Below are 13,732 nucleotides of genomic sequence, written 5' to 3' on the forward strand. Positions count from 1 at the left end.
ATAAAATGTCTCGCGAAAGCGTCTGCTATTGTGGCTGCTCTAATGTTTGGTATTGCTACTGCTATACAATATTTCGTTAAACAATCTTGCATTGTGAGAATGTATTTATTTCCGCTAGGCGTTAAAGGTAAAGGTCCTACGGTGTCTAAAGCAACTTTATCAAATGGTTCTATCGGGGTATCGGTAATTAACATTGGTTGACGAGTTTTTGCTCTAACTAATTTCTCTTCTTGACAGCTTGGACATTTCCTGATATAATTTCGTATTTCGTTGTGCATTTCTGGCCATTGATATTTCGCTCTGATGCGTTTATATGTTTTTGTGACTCCTTTATGTCCTCCTATCAAACTGTCGTGAGCTTCGCGAATTATTTGTAATCGATCTTCTTCTGATGGTGTAATCGTTGAACAATTGCATATGATGATTTTCTGTGTTGTACCGTTGAAAACGTCCTTTATTAATTTAGTTAATTCATTGGTTGGTAATTTATGAAAATCTCCGACTGCTGATATTCTAAATGATTTAATTGGATTTTGATCTAAATGCTGTTTCAGTGTTTGTAGTCCGTTTAGTATATCTTCACTTTTAATGGTGTCGTAAAAATTATCTGATATTATTATACTGTAAACTTTGTATGAGCCATTTGCTGATTCTATTACGTCTCCTTTCTGCGGTTTCTTTGACATGAGCTGTTGTAAATCTATTGCTTCTGTGTCCAGTAACAGTTTTCCAATGGGGGTTACCAATTTACAGTCCGCAGGTATGAAATGTGCGTAATGACATTCCTCGGTGGTCAGGGTGTTTGGAGAGATAATAACCTCAAGTGTCTGTGAAGGTTGCACTTTTCTTCGCAGGTCATCTCCCTCCGTGGAAAGAGTGTCTGTGTCAAGAAGTGTGAACGGATAAGGGTCAACGGTACGGTCAAAGTTTTCCTGTGGTTGCTGGATTGCCGTTCCTATTGTTTCGTTAACAGGTTGTGGTTGTAAAATTCCCTCATTTGTTACAAGTGATAATGGTGTATGGTTAAGTAAATCCTGTTGCGGGTTTGCGATTATCGTGTTTTCCGTAATGGTATTTTCTGATGGTTCTTCGAATGAAATCAAGTTTACGTCTTCTTCTGTCGATGTGATTTTAGTAGAATTTGCTTGCGGATGAAAGTTTATTGTTTCCATGTGTTCATCTGGCATACTTATCTCGTGCGATAAGTTAGGTAAGACTCTCAGTCTATTTGCTATTGGAGAATGTTGAACCTTCCCACGGGCTGGTTCTTCATCAGAGCTAGTGTTTTCCTCTTGATATTTCGGTCTCCTTTCCCTGTCCCTTTGTAGTTGCCGCACACGAAATCCTATGGAATCCGTGTCGATTTCTGGTTTCTGTCCTATGTGCTTGTAATCGGGGTCTTGAGGATCTCGGGGTATAAGTGGTAAGCAAGATGGTACTGGGTTACGTGATAATGCGTCTGCGTTCTTGTTCGTCTTTCCTGCTTTATGGATAACCTGATATTCGTACTCTAAGAGTCTGAGTCTCCACTTCATAAGTCGTGATGTCGGATCCTTGACAGAGTGTAACCAGACTAACGGTCGGTGATCTGTGACGAGTGTGAATTTTGTTCCATAAAGATACGGTCTGAAATATTGTACTGCGTAAACCATTGCAAGACATTCCTTTTCTGTAGCAGAATAATTCCTTTCGGCTTTATTTAAGGTACGAGATGCGTAGGCAATTGGTAGATCGTTTCCTATTTCTCCTTGACTAAGTACAGCTCCAATTGCGTAATCTGATGCGTCAGTGGTAACAATGAATGGTCGATTAAAATCCGGATATTGTAAAATTGGTTGTGTACAGAGTTCGTCGCGTAAATTTTCAAAACTTTTTTGCTGGTCTTCGGTCCACTTAAAACGAATTCCTTTACCTAATAACTGAACTAATGGTTTTGATTTAATAGAATAATCTTTTATGAAACGGCGATAATATCCTGTCAGTCCCAAGAACTGCTGGACATTTTTCTGTGTTTTAGGAATGGGAAATTCTTTTACAGCTTGTAATTTACGAGGATCTGGCTTAACACCATTTTCTGTTAAAATGTGTCCTAAATAAGTAACCTCCTTACGTAAGAATTCGCATTTATCAATCTGCAGTGTAAGTCCAAATTCTCTGAGCCGATTGAGTAATTTTTTTACTTTTATTTCATGTTCTCGTAGTGATGAAGAGAAAACAACCATATCGTCTATGAATACATGAGCGTTCTCTAGACCAGATATAACTTGATTCATTAAGCGTTGAAATGTCGGTGGTGCATTTTTTAAACCAAATGGCATGCGTACAAATTCAAAATGCCCATCCGGTGTTGTGAATGCTGTTTTCGGACAATCCTTAGGATCCATTTGAACTTGATGAAATCCATTTGCTATATCAAAAATTGTGAAATATTTTGCTCCTCCCAATTTATCTAGAATTTCGGTGATATTCGGCAAAGGAAATTTATCACTCAAAGTCTTTTCGTTTAAGGCTCGGAAATCGATTACCATACGCCAACGCTTATTGCCCTTAGCGTATGGTTTCTTTGGTACAATCCATAACGGAGAATTATATGGTGAACTAGATGGCTGTATGACTCCTTGTAATAACAGAGCCTTTACTTGACGTTGTATTTCGTCTTGGTGTACTGGTGGATATCGGTATTGTCTTGTATTAATCGGTACGTCATCTGTTGTATGAATTGAATGGTAAAAATTCGGTACTTCTCCTAGTTTGTCTCCAGGCAAGTAAAATCTGTCTGAAAATTCGTCGACGATGTTGAATACATGTTTACGTTCTTCTGCATTGAGATGATCGGTTCTTAAAAGATTTCTAATTCGTGTTGCTCTATTTTCTGGTGTGTTTTCGGTCATATATGAAGAAATTGGGTCGTCGTCCGACGAGTCGTAAATATCGTAAGGATGAATGTATTGAGGTTCAATTTCGATGTCTACATCGTCTTCTCCGGTATTCGTTGCTAACGCGTAACAAATGCCGTCACGATTATATACTGCTGCTTCGCCAATGTATATATTTTCTGATGTTTTGAGTCGCGGTAAGTATCCCTCTTTAATATTTGGATTAGCTATGTGAATTGCAATTTGGTTTGTTGTTCGAGCTTCGATACGGTGTTTAGTCGATTTCGGATTTTTCTGCTGAGCTAAATCTCGGTAATTTGAAAAACGAAGTGGTCGAATAGGTTTATCTTTCAATACTAGTGTTCCATGATAATATGAAATTTCTGCTTCTTCTTGTAATAAAAATGGGCTGCCTATAATTCCATCGGCTTCTATTGCAAGGTTCTCTACTACGTAAAATAATGCAGGCTTACCGTGAATGTGAAGAATTGTGGTTCCTATGCTATACATAGGTGATTTTGTAAGTCCTGTGATTTCAATAACTTCTTTAGTGATACGTTTGGCTTGATCTCCGAGAACATCGCGCACTATTAAGTTAACTGCCGCGCCACCGTCAATTAAAAATTCAGCTGTTTCTAATTCTAATTCCGGAACTTTGATTTTTATTCTTGGTGCTGGGGTTTCCTTGATGAGGATTCTCCCGTGAATCTGACTATCTTTTGGCGAGGTCTTTGCAGATCGCTCACCGCCTCGCCTTTCCGTTGAGCGTTTTCTGAGTTTAAAGACTTGTTTGATTCGACTGAAGAATTTCGAGAGTATGATCGCTGTCTGAAATTTTGCGAATTCCTCCTACAACGTTTTTCATCGTGTCCTTGGGTATCACATCGCCAACAATATAGCTGCGAAGTATCATCCTTTTCACTGCGTTTTAAAACTGTAAACCGTTTTTCATCTTGATCTGTGCGTGGTGAATTTGAACGATAAGAAGGTGAATTCGATTGATTCCTGGATCGCACAGTCCATGCTGATGTACGTGGTCGTCCTTCTCTCTCGTCTTCAGAGTTAGATGGTCTCCTCTGTCGATCTCTATATCGATCGTGTCGTGTTGGAGATTGAGGGTATGAAATTTCATTTCGACGTTCGTTGCTGTGGTGATCCCTGTTGTTCCAGCCTCCTGGTGATGTGTTTCGTGCCAAATCACGACGACTTCTTAATTTCCTGTCTACCTCTAGCACAGCGTCAAAAGCTTCCTCTAAGTTTTTAATGTCTCTATTTTGTGCTGATACCTTAAAAGAGATGCGGTCTGGTAATCCATCTAGGAAATTTTCTAAAATATCCATTTCCATTTGTTTAATATTTTCCTCTGAATGTCTAGGATATTTCTCTTTAATCGCTCCTCTTGTACAATAAACAAGATGGCTTGTTCTATCGATGTAGTTTCTCAAACTTTCGTATTCCCTAATTTGAAGCCTGGCAATTTCTGTTTGAAATTGCGATAAGCTCTTTCCTGGTCCAAATCTTCTCTTCAAATGCTTGATCAACGCGGATACCGAAGTGAATTGATGTTCTAAAGTACTTCTTCGCGCCGGACCGGTGAGTTTAGTTAAAATAATTGTAAGGTATTCCCTTTCTGTTCCCTCAGGAATCAAGGTCAATCCATCTTCTACCAGTTGTGCAAAACGTGATAAAGGTGGATTCTCACCATCAAATGTTGGTATTGTTAACGCAACATTTTGTATGCAGGATCTTTGTGTCAAAAGTGTCATAGAATTTGCGATCGAAACTGTTAAGTTCATAAGATCGGCTGAAGAAATATTGGCTTGTTCATTCGCCATGTTGAATGAATTTGTTGGTTAAAGAATGTAACTAGGAAAACTAGTATATACCTCTTGTTACCCGATTGACTAGGAAAACTAGTATACAATCGTTGTTCAACAAAGTAATAGCCGTGTGTCAAATTCCACGAAAGTAATTATGCCAGTGAAAATGATCTATGTGACTATATCCCACCGCTGTCACCAGTTCTGTTACGTGGCCGACGGCTTGGCAGCGCGCGTGGCTATCAGAGGCTTTCTGATTGGCGGCCGCGTAACTTATTTTATTATCAATACAACCCGAGCGGTAAGATTGTATTGTGGTAGGAACTGTCACAAGGTTTCACTGGGTTTAAAGGAGAATGCTAATGTGGGTTTGACACAGCAATGTATATATTCTACAATCTTGGTCTATTACAGATGTTGTTGTCGCGAATATAGGTGTATAATGTGATATATTACCTATTTCCACTATGCTCGGTGTTCACGCACTGGCAATGCGGGGGTGTTGTGTGTGGTTGATTGTAATGCCAAATAGAAACACGACTCGCGGATTCTATAAGGTGAATGTTGCTCGAAGGGGACTTCAACCCGATCTCCCTAATAGTAACCAACTCACTACCGTACACGACGTGCTCGACACGAGATGAACTCTGGTACTGCCCCCGATCGTTGGTACGAACGGGTTTATATACTAATTAAGAAGGGTGGTCTGGTTACTATTCGAGTGATCAGGCTGGGTCCACCTGCCTCTGCGACAGTTTAGAGTGGTTGCATCTGCTATTTGATTACGGCGGACCCATTGCTTTCCCAAGTGTTTGGTTCTGCTATCGGTGGACCTTCTGTTTATTACGAGAGTAAATGGTCGGTTTGCCCGAGAGTTTTCCTTTCCAGATGTTTAAGCTTATTTGAAAGGAGACACGTTTGATAAAAACGGTCTGTCTACGTGACAAGCTAAACTGGAAGTGGCATTTGCAGCTCGCAATAGTGCAGAGTTATCTCAAAGAAAGGGGCCACGGTGTTTCTGTATCTCTATTATGTTGGTGCGGCTTCGGAACTTTTAAATATCTTGATATATCTCGAGAACTACGCATCTGATCAAAAAATATCATAGAACATAAAAAGTAGGAAACTTAATTCTCTACAAAAAAGGTCTCTTAACATTATGCCATAGCACGCTTCGTTTCCGAGATATTTGCAGATATATCTCAAGGGAAGGGGCCTGACGGACATATTTCGAGATATTTCTTCTTCTTGTTGTTCTTCTTCTGCACAGCTAAACTGGAAGTGGCATTTCCAGCTCGCAATAGTGCAGAGTTATCTCAAAGAAAGGGGCCACGGTGTTTCTGTATCTCTATTATGTTGGTGCGGCTTCGGAACTTTTAAATATCTTGATATATCTCGAGAACTACGCATCTGATCAAAAAATATCATAGAACATAAAAAGTAGGAAACTTAATTCTCTACAAATATGGTCTCTTAACATTTTGCCATAGCTCGCTTCGTTTCGGAGATATTTGTAGATTTATCTCAAGGGAAGGGGCCTCACGGACATATTTCGAGATATTTCTTCCTCTTGTTGTTCTTCTTCTGCACAGCTAAGCTGGAAGTGGCATTTGCAGCTCGCAATAGTGCAGAGTTATCTCAAAGAAAGGGGCCACGGTGTTTCTGTATCTCTATTATGTTGGTGCGGCTTCGGAACTTTTAAATATCTTGATATATCTCGAGAACTACGCATATGAACAAAAAATATCATAGAACATAAAAAGTAGGAAACTTAATTCTCTATAAAAAAGGTCTCTTAACATTTTGCCATAGCTCGCTTCGTTTCCGAGATATTTGCAGATTTATCTCGAGGGAAGGGGCCTGACGGACATATTTCGAGATATTTCTTCTTCTTGTTGTTCTTCTTCTGCACAGCTAAGCTGGAAGTGGCATTTGCGGCTCGCACTAGTGCAGAGTTATCTGAAAGAAAGGGGCCACGGTGTTTCTGTATCTCTATTATGTTGGTGCGGCTTCGGAACTTTTAAATATCTTGATATATCTTGGGAACTACGCTTCTGATAAAAAAATATCATAGAACATAACTTGTAGGAGACATAATTCTCTACAAATAAAGTCTCTTAACATTTTGCCATAGCTCGCTTCGTTTCCGAGATATTTGCAGATTTATCTCAAGGGGAGGGGCCTGAGGGACATATGTGGAGATATTTCTTCTTCTTGTTGTTCTTCTTCTGCACAGCTAAGCTGGAAGTGGCATTTGCGGCCCGCACTAGTGCAGAGTTATCTCAAAGAAAGGGGCCACGGTGTTTCTGTATCTCTATTATGTTGGTGCGGCTTCGGAACTTTTAAATATCTCGATATATCTCGAGAACTACGCATCTGATCAAAAAATATCATAGAACATAAAAAGTAGGAAACTTAATTCTCTACAAAAAAGGTCTCTTAACATTTTGCCATAGCTCGCTTCGTTTTCGAGATATTTGCATATTTATCTCAAGGGAAGGGGCCTGACGGACGTATTTCGAGATATTTCTTCTTCTTCTTGTTCTTCTTCTGCACAGCTAAACTGGAAGTGGCATTTCCAGCTCGCAATAGTGCAGAGTTATCTCAAAGAAAGGGGCCACGGTGTTTCTGTATCTCTATTATGTTGGTGCGGCTTCGGAACTTTTAAATATCTTGATATATCTCGAGAACTACGCATCTGATCAAAAAATATCATAGAACATAAAAAGTAGGAAACTTAATTCTCTACAAATAAAGTCTCTTAACATTTTGCCTTAGCTCGCTTCGTTTCCGAGATATTTGCAGATTTATCTCAAGGGAAGGGGCCTGAGGGACATATGTGGAGATATTTCTTCTTCTTGTTGTTCTTCTTCTGCACAGCTAAGCTGGAAGTGGCATTTGCGGCCCGCACTAGTGCAGAGTTATCTCAAAGAAAGGGGCCACGGTGTTTCTGTATCTCTATTATGTTGGTGCGGCTTCGGAACTTTTAAATATCTCGATATATCTCGAAAACTACGCTTCTGATCAAAAAATATCATAGAACATAACTTGTAGGAGACATAATTCTCTACAAAAAAGGTCTCTTAACATTTTGCCATAGCTCGCTTCGTTTCCGAGATATTTGCAGATTTATCTCAAGGGGAGGGGCCTGAGGGACATATGTGGAGATATTTCTTCTTCTTGTTGTTCTTCTTCTGCACAGCTAAGCTGGAAGTGGCATTTGCGGCCCGCACTAGTGCAGAGTTATCTCAAAGAAAGGGGCCACGGTGTTTCTGTATCTCTATTATGTTGGTGCGGCTTCGGAACTTTTAAATATCTCGATATATCTCGAGAACTACGCATCTGATCAAAAAATATCATAGAACATAAAAAGTAGGAAACTTAATTCTCTACGAAAAAGGTCTCTTAACATTTTGCCATAGCTCGCTTCGTTTTCGAGATATTTGCATATTTATCTCAAGGGAAGGGGCCTGACGGACATATTTCGAGATATTTCTTCTTCTTCTTGTTCTTCTTCTGCACAGCTAAACTGGAAGTGGCATTTCCAGCTCGCAATAGTGCAGAGTTATCTCAAAGAAAGGGGCCACGGTGTTTCTGTATCTCTATTATGTTGGTGCGGCTTCGGAACTTTTAAATATCTTGATATATCTCGAGAACTACGCATCTGATCAAAAAATATCATAGAACATAAAAAGTAGGAAACTTAATTCTCTACAAATAAAGTCTCTTAACATTTTGCCTTAGCTCGCTTCGTTTCCGAGATATTTGCAGATTTATCTCAAGGGAAGGGGCCTGAGGGACATATGTGGAGATATTTCTTCTTCTTGTTGTTCTTCTTCTGCACAGCTAAGCTGGAAGTGGCATTTGCGGCCCGCACTAGTGCAGAGTTATCTCAAAGAAAGGGGCCACGGTGTTTCTGTATCTCTATTATGTTGGTGCGACTTCGGAACTTTTAAATATCTTGATATATCTCGAGAAGTACGCATCTGATCAAAAAATATCATAGAACATAGAAAGTAGGAAACTTAATTCTCTACAAAAAAGGTCTCTTAACATTTTGCCATAGCTCGCTTCGTTTCCGAGATATTTGCAGATTTATCTCAAGGGAAGGGGCCTGACGGACATATTTCGAGATATTTCTTCTTCTTGTTGTTCTTCTTCTGCACAGCTAAGCTGGAAGTGGCATTTGCGGCTCGCACTAGTGCAGAGTGAACTCAAAGAAAGGGGCCACGGTGTTTCTGTATCTCTATTATGTTGGTGCGGCTTCGGAACTTTTAAATATCACGATATATCTCGAAAACTACGCTTCTGGTCAAAAAATATCATAGAACATAAATTGTAGGAAACACAATTCTCTACAAAAAACGTCTCTTAACATTTTGCCATAGCTCGCTTCGTTTCCGAGATATTTGCAGATTTAACTCAAGGGAAGGGGCCTGACGGACATATTTCGAGATATTTCTTCTTCTTGTTGTTCTTCTTCTGCACAGCTAAGCTGGAAGTGGCATTTGCAGCTCGCAATAGTGCAGAGTTATCTCAAAGAAAGGGGCCACGGTGTTTCTGTATCTCTATTATGTTGGTGCGGCTTCGGAACTTTTAAATATCTTGATATATCTCGAGAACTACGCATCTGATCAAAAAATATCATAGGAGATAGAAAGTAGGAAACTTAATTCTCTACAAAAAACGTCTCTTAGCATTTTGCCGTAGCTCGCTTCGTTTCCGAGATATTTGCAGATTTATCTCAAGGGAAGAGGCCTGACGGACATATTTCGAGATATTTCTTCTTCTTGTTGTTCTTCTTCTGCACAGCTAAGCTGGAAGTGGCATTTGCAGCTCGCAATAGTGCAGAGTTATCTCAAAGAAAGGGGCCACGGTGTTTCTGTATCTCTATTATGTTGGTGCGGCTTCGGAACTTTTAAATATCTTGATATATCTCGAGAACTACGCATCTGATCAAAAAATATCATAGAACATAGAAAGTAGGAAACTTAATTCTCTACAAAAAAGGTCTCTTAACATTTTGCCATAGCTCGCTTCGTTTCCGAGATATTTGCAGATTTATCTCAAGGGAAGGGGCCTGACGGACATATTTCGAGATATTTCTTCTTCTTGTTGTTCTTCTTCTGCACAGCTAAGCTGGAAGTGGCATTTGCGGCTCGCACTAGTGCAGAGTGAACTCAAAGAAAGGGGCCACGGTGTTTCTGTATCTCTATTATGTTGGTGCGGCTTCGGAACTTTTAAATATCACGATATATCTCGAAAACTACGCTTCTGATCAAAAAATATCATAGAACATAAATAGTAGGAAACTTAACTCTCTACAAAAAAGGTCCCTCAACATTTTGCCATAGCTCGCTTCGTTTCCGAGATATTTGCACGTTTATCTCAAGGGAAGCGGCCTAACGGACATATTTCGAGATATTTCTTCTTCTTGTTGTTCTTCTTCTGCACAGCTAAGCTGGAAGTGGCATTTGCGGCTCGCACTAGTGCAGAGTTATCTCAAAGGAAGGGGCCACGGTGTTTCTGTATCTCTATTATGTTGGTGCGGCTTCGGAACTTTTAAATATCTCGATATATCTCGAAAACTACGCTTCTGATCAAAAAATATCATAGCACATAAATTGTAGGAAACATAATTCTCTACAAAAAACGTCTCTTAACATTTTGCCATAGCTCGCTTCGTTTCCGAGATATTTGCAGATTTATCTCAAGGGAAGGGGCCTGACGGACATATTTCGAGATATTTCTTCTTCTTGTTGTTCTTCTTCTGCACAGCTAAGCTGGAAGTGGCATTTGCGGCTCGCACTAGTGCAGAGTTATCTCGAAGAAAGGGGCCACGGTGTTTCTGTATCTCTATTATGTTGGTGCGTCTTCGGAACTTTTAAATATCTTGATATATCTCGAGAACTACGCATCTGATCAAAAAATATCATAGAACATAAAAAGTAGGAAACTTAATTCTCTACAAAAAAGGTCTCTTATCATTTTGCCATAGCTCGCTTCGTTTCCGAGATATTTGCAGATTTATCTCAAGGGAAGGGGCCTGACGGACAGATTTCGAGATATTTCTTCTTCTTGTTGTTCTTCCTCTGCACAGCTAAGCTGGAAGTGGCATTTGCAGCTCGCAATAGTGCAGAGTTATCTCAAAGAAAGGGGCCACGGTGTTTCTGTATCTCTATTATGTTGGTGCGGCTTCGGAACTTTTAAATATCTTGATATATCTCGAGAACTACGCATCTGATCAAAAAATATCATAGAACATAAATAGTAGGAAACTTAATTCTCTACAAAAAAGGTCCCTCAACATTTTGCCATAGCTCGCTTCGTTTCCGAGATATTTGCACATTTATCTCAAGGGAAGCGGCCTAACGGACATATTTCGAGATATTTCTTCTTCTTGTTGTTCTTCTTCTGCACAGCTAAGCTGGAAGTGGTATTTGCAGCTCGCACTAGTGCAGAGTTATCTCAAAGAAAGGGGCCACGGTGTTTCTGTATCTCTATTATGTTGGTGCGGCTTCGGAACTTTTAAATATCTTGATATATCTCGAGAACTACGCATCTGATCAAAAAATATCATAGAACATAAAAAGTAGGAAACTTAATTCTCTACAAAAAAGGTCTCTTAACATTTTGCCATAGCTCGCTTCGTTTCCGAGATATTTGCAGATTTATCTCAAGGGAAGGGGCCTGACGGACATATTTCGAGATATTTCTTCTTCTTGTTGTTCTTCTTCTGCACAGCTAAGCTGGAAGTGGCATTTGCGGCTCGCACTAGTGCAGAGTTATCTCAAAGAAAGGGGCCACGGTGTTTCTGTATCTCTATTATGTTGGTGCGGCTTCGGAACTTTTAAATATCTCGATATATCTCGAAAACTACGCTTCTGATCAAAAAATATCATAGAACATAAATTGTAGGAAACATAATTCTGTACAAAAAACGTCTCTTAACATTTTGACATAGCTCGCTTCGTTTCCGAGATATTTGCAGATTCAGCTCAAAGGAACGGGCCTGACGGACATATTTCGAGATATTTCTTCTTCTTGTTGTTCTTCCTCTGCACAGCTAAGCTGGAAGTGGCATTTGCGGCTCGCACTAGTGCAGAGTTATCTCAAAGAAAGGGGCCACGGTGTTTCTGTATCTCTATTATGTTGGTGCGGCTTCGGAACTTTTAAATATCTTGATATATCTCGAGAACTACGCATCTGATCAAAAAATATCATAGAACATAAAAAGTAGGAAACTTAATTCTCTACAAAAAGGGTCTCTTAACATTTTGCCATAGCTCGCTTCGTTTCCGAGATATTTGCAGATTTATCTCAAGGGAAGGGGCCTGACGGACATATTTCGAGATATTTCTTCTTCTTGTTGTTCTTCTTCTGCACAGCTAAGCTGGAAGTGGCATTTGCGGCTCGCACTAGTGCAGGGTTATCTCAAAGAAAGGGGCCACGGTGTTTCTGTATCTCTATTATGTTGGTGCGGCTTCGGAACTTTTAAATATCTTGATATATCTCGAGAACTACGCATCTGATCAAAAAATATCATAGAACATAAATAGTAGGAAACTTAATTCTCTACAAAAAAGGTCCCTCAACATTTTGCCATAGCTCGCTTCGTTTCCGAGATATTTGCACATTTATCTCAAGGGAAGCGGCCTAACGGACATATTTCGAGATATTTCTTCTTCTTGTTGTTCTTCTTCTGCACAGCTAAGCTGGAAGTGGCATTTGCGGCTCGCACTAGTGCAGAGTTATCTCAAAGAAAGGGGCCACGGTGTTTCTGTATCTCTATTATGTTGGTGCGGCTTCGGAACTTTTAAATATCTCGATATATCTCGAAAACTACGCTTCTGATCAAAAAATATCATAGCACATAAATTGTAGGAAACATAATTCTCTACAAAAAACGTCTCTTAACATTTTGCCATAGCTCGCTTCGTTTCCGAGATATTTGCAGATTCAGCTCAAAGAAACGAGCCTGACGGACATATTTCGAGATATTTCTTCTTCTTGTTGTTCTTCCTCTGCACAGCTAAGCTGGAAGTGGCATTTGCGGCTCGCACTAGTGCAGAGTTATCTCAAAGAAAGGGGCCACGGTGTTTCTGTATCTCTATTGTGTTGGTGCGGCTTCGGAACTTTTAAATATCTTGATATATCTCGAGAACTACGCATCTGATCAAAAAATATCATAGAACATAAAAAGTAGGAAACTTAATTCTCTACAAAAAAGGTCTCTTAACATTTTGCCATAGCTCGCTTGGTTTCCGAGATATTTGCAGATTTATCTCAAGGGAAGGGGCCTGACGGACATATTTCGAGATATCTCTTCTTCTTGTTGTCCTTCTTCTGCACAGCTAAGCTGGAAGTGGCATTTGCGGCTCGCGCTAGTGCAGAGTTATCTCAAAGAAAGGGGCCACGGTGTTTCTGTATCTCTATTATGTTGGTGCGGCTTCGGAACTTTTAAATATCTTGATATATCTCGAGAACTACGCATCTGATCAAAAAATATCATAGAACATAAATAGTAGGAAACTTAATTCTCTACAAAAAAGGTCCCTCAACATTTTGCCATAGCTCGCTTCGTTTCCGAGATATTTGCAGATTTATCTCAAGGGAAGGGGCCTGACGGACATATTTCGAGATATTTCTTCTTCTTGTTGTTCTTCTTCTGCACAGCTAAGCTGGAAGTGGCATTTGCGGCTCGCACTAGTGCAGAGTTATCTCGAAGAAAGGGGCCACGGTGTTTCTGTATCTCTATTATGTTGGTGCAGCTTCGGAACTTTTAAATATCTTGATATATCTCGAGAACTACGCATCTGATCAAAAAATATCATAGAAGATAAAAAGTAGGAAACTTAATTCTCTACAAAAAAGGTCTCTTATCATTTTGCCATAGCTCGCTTCGTTTCCGAGATATTTGCAGATTTATCTCAAGGGAAGGGGCCTGACGGACAGATTTCGAGATATTTCTTCTTCTTGTTGTTCTTCCTCTGCACAGCTAAGCTGGAAGTGGCATTTGCAGCTCGCAATAGTGCA

Source organism: Osmia lignaria, unplaced genomic scaffold (assembly GCF_051020975.1).
Source record: "Osmia lignaria lignaria isolate PbOS001 unplaced genomic scaffold, iyOsmLign1 scaffold0001, whole genome shotgun sequence".
In the NCBI taxonomy this organism is placed as follows: domain Eukaryota; kingdom Metazoa; phylum Arthropoda; class Insecta; order Hymenoptera; family Megachilidae; genus Osmia; species Osmia lignaria.